At 41.8% G+C, this 3,507-nt stretch overlaps 1 pseudogene; it reads right to left on the bottom strand.

Moving 5' to 3' along the window:
- Positions 1-1,515: 1,515 nt before the first annotated feature.
- Positions 1,516-2,880, bottom strand: LOC148655049 (uncharacterized; annotated as a pseudogene).
- Positions 2,881-3,507: the final 627 nt, after the last annotated feature.

Here is a 3,507-nt window from a genome sequence, read left to right as displayed (position 1 = left end):
CTAAGAACGATTATGGATGTGCAACCTAGTGTCCAAAAACTTAATCTTTTCCAGTGATGATTTTTTTGTTATTGTGTTGTAAAAGAGCACCTGTCTCTCTGAATGCCCTTTTGCTTACACTACTAGTGGGTATCTTAGGGATACCCTAGAGAGAACGTACTGTAAGTGCAGGCATTTAAGTTTGCAAAAGAGAAATCTGAGGCAGCTGTTTTCACTTAGTGTTCTATACAAAGAGGTAAAAAAAACACAGGAGAAGGCCTCTAGTTTCATGATGAGACCAGACCTTTTGTTATGTTAGTTTCAGTGTTGGCACTGAAAAAGTACTTTTTAGATGTCAATTTCAGTGCCTGCCTGTATAATCAGAGATAGACATACAGTAATAGCAATAATGATATTTTACACATGTTAGGGATATACTGTATGAATACCAGGAGGTTAAGCTGCCACCAGCTTGCTCAAAAGAGCTGCTCTCTGGGGAACAGAGAAACTATAATTGCTGGTCCAGGTATTTTTTTAGATAAAAAGGTAAATATGTACCATACTATGTTACTGTCCATATTAGGTTGGGATGCTAATTTTATTACACCAGAGTTCATCCAGTCCCTGGATTTAATATTTCTCATATTTTGAAGGGTTAATGTGATTAGGACCTTTTATGCCAGACTACCAGTTAAAATTCCATCCACTCTCAGCACTTCAAAGGTTATTTCTGCCTGGAAGTATTTGCCCTTAAACATTTTGCATTATCGTGTAAAGTATGAACAATACAGGCCAGGTTGATTGCTTGAATTCAAAGAAGCTCCCAAACCATCACCACAGTACTATCATACTGTAGATATGTACGGTATATTTATTTATGTGTAGGTACATAAACCAGGTGCCTTGTTGACATCTGATGGTCTCTGTCTTCCAAGAGATTCCACTGGTGGTGTTGGATAATTTCATCAATAGAAGCCCTACCAATATAAATGCATTACCAAGTCAAAATAAGTGATTCATATTCTCTTTGTTATGCAACAGATGCTCAGTTGTCCTGGGAGATGATGGAGGAAAACATATGTTTTAGTAACATTTAAAGGACAATGATGGATCATTGTTCTTTTATGGATATTTAAAAGGCAATTAAATATCACATCTCTTTCAACAAATATTAAGAATATTTAGAAACAAGTAATAGGTTTATTCCATCCTGAAAAAAAAAGAAAGAAAACACAACGTTTTGGCCATGGAGCCTTCTTCAGGTGTGAGAAAGACAAGGCATTAAGCAAAGGTAATGTAGCTGGAGAACAAAGGATGGGAGAGAGGAGGAGCGAGAGGCAGGAGCAGGGGACAGAAAGAGAGGGTAATCAAGAGGTGTGAAATGAAACCTCCAATGAATGGAGAAAATGGTTTCTGTTGTCTTTCTGATGTATGAGTTCGGAAAACCGTCTTTGAGAACACAGACGGAGAGATTACAGTGGTCATGGCCGTCAGAGTTGAAATGAGAAACAACAGGCTTGGATAGATCTTAAATCTTCACAGCCCTAACATGTTCTCTGAAGTGGTCTCCAACTCTCTTTCCTGTTTCTCCAGTGTAGATGGCTGGGCATTTACTGCAAGAGATACAGTAAATAAGGTTGCTGGAGGTACAAGATGCCATCTGGGTGATCCAGAATTGTCCTGAGGGGCCTTGAATGAGTGTGGTGTTAGATGTGTACTTGCAGGTGATACAGCGAGCTCTGTTGCAAGGGAAAGTGCCTGGTGTGGATTGTTGCTGAGGGCGGTCAAGGGAGCTGTGAACAAGAAGGTTGCACAGATTAGGTGGTCGGCAATATGAGATGATGAGGCGGTCAGAAAAGAGGGCCCCAATGGAGGGATCATCCTGTAGGATGGAAAAGTTTTCGTTAATAGTCTTGGGGATAGGAAGTGTGTTGGGGTGGTAGGGAAGCACCAAAGGAATGTGGTTGTTACGGCGGGGGTTCCTGATTGAGTTGATGGTCCGAGGGGTGTTTTTGGCTCGGGCAAGGGCCCTGTCAATAACACTGCTGGGGTATCCTCTGTTGATGAAAAAGGAGTACATTTTGAGAGCTTGGTTCTGGAAGTAGATATCGTTGCTGCATAATCTTCGTAGCCGAAGGAACTGTGAAAAAGGGAGAGAGTTTTTAGTGTGTTTGGGGTGAAATGACCTATACAGGAGATAGCTGTGTGAATCTGTGGGTTTGTAATAAATCGAAGTGGAGAGTCAGGGGTAGTTGATGGAGAAGTTGATGTCTAGAAACGGAAGAGTAGTGGAAGATATGTTAGCTGTGTATTTGAGGGATGGGTGGAAGTTGGTGAAATGATGCAGAAAGCACTCTAGCTGGTCGTTTGAGCATGTGGCCGCAACGACACAGTCATCAATGTATCGCTTGTAGAGGTCAGGGACATAGCCAGTGTAGGAAGTGAAGAAGCGTTCTTCTATCCAGCCGACAAAAATATTGGTATAGCTGGGTCCCATTCTGGTGTCTATGGGAGCTCCACTCACCTGTTGGTAAAAAAGGTTATTGAATGAGAATGCATTAAGTTTGAGGACCAATTCTGCAAGGTGTACCAGGGTGTGGGTGGGTGGATCAAGCAGCCCTTGATCCACCCATTGGGATGGATCAAGGGCCCTCAAGCACACGTTGGACAAACGAACAGTGCTTGATCCACCCACCCACCCTGTGTACTGGGTATAGAGAGTGTCTTGGGAGCTTGATTGGTGCATTGGTTAATGAAATAATCGACTGGTGGAAAACGGCCAGAGGGGGGAGTCCAATTTTTAGTATCACTATTACTTTCAATATTTAGTATCACTTACACTTCCCATGCAGAGTAACTCATTACAAAGCAGTGGTGATGAAGGTCTTGGATGTCCTTCATGGTTAGATTTTTTTATTTTATATAGCGCTTTTAAAGGTGGCTTCTCAAAGCGCTTAACAGGATGAAAACAACAATAAATAAAAAGAATACACAAGATAAAACACAATTACAATATACAGAGGAGACATGGATGGTGGTACTAAGAAAAGCAGAGGGGTGAAGAATGGAACCAGTTAAGTAAAGGCTTTTCTGAAGAAGAGGGTTTTGAGTCTGGATTTGAAGGAATTTAGAGACGGTGACTCTCTGATATCCTTGGGGAGAGATTTCCAGAGCTTGGGGGCATAACAGGAAAAGGCCCTGTCACCCATACAATGTAGACGGGCTACGGGGACAGTACAGAGAGCAGAATTAGAAGAGCGAAGATTGCGAGGTGGGGAGTAGGGCGATAATAGTTCATACAGGTACTGAAGTGCCAAGCCATGCAGAGCCTTATAGGTGAGTACCTATAACCAGTTCTCAATTTTTGTTCCCTCCTTTTTCTGTGGATCTTTTACAAAACCATGTTACAAAACCATGTGTGCGGTGACATGAGATAGTTAGAAGTACTGTAGCATTGAGATCCTCAAAGGAACTTCTCAGAGATGGGATGAATGAAGAATGGAGACCAAATTTTGATTATGTTCTATT

The sequence above is a fragment of the Lepisosteus platostomus genome, chromosome 9 (genome assembly GCF_059453375.1).
Source record: "Lepisosteus platostomus isolate fLepPlt1 chromosome 9, fLepPlt1.hap1, whole genome shotgun sequence".
Taxonomy (NCBI): domain Eukaryota; kingdom Metazoa; phylum Chordata; class Actinopteri; order Semionotiformes; family Lepisosteidae; genus Lepisosteus; species Lepisosteus platostomus.
Note: the sequence above shows the minus strand (reverse complement) of the source record. Positions and strands in the feature narration are given on the sequence as shown.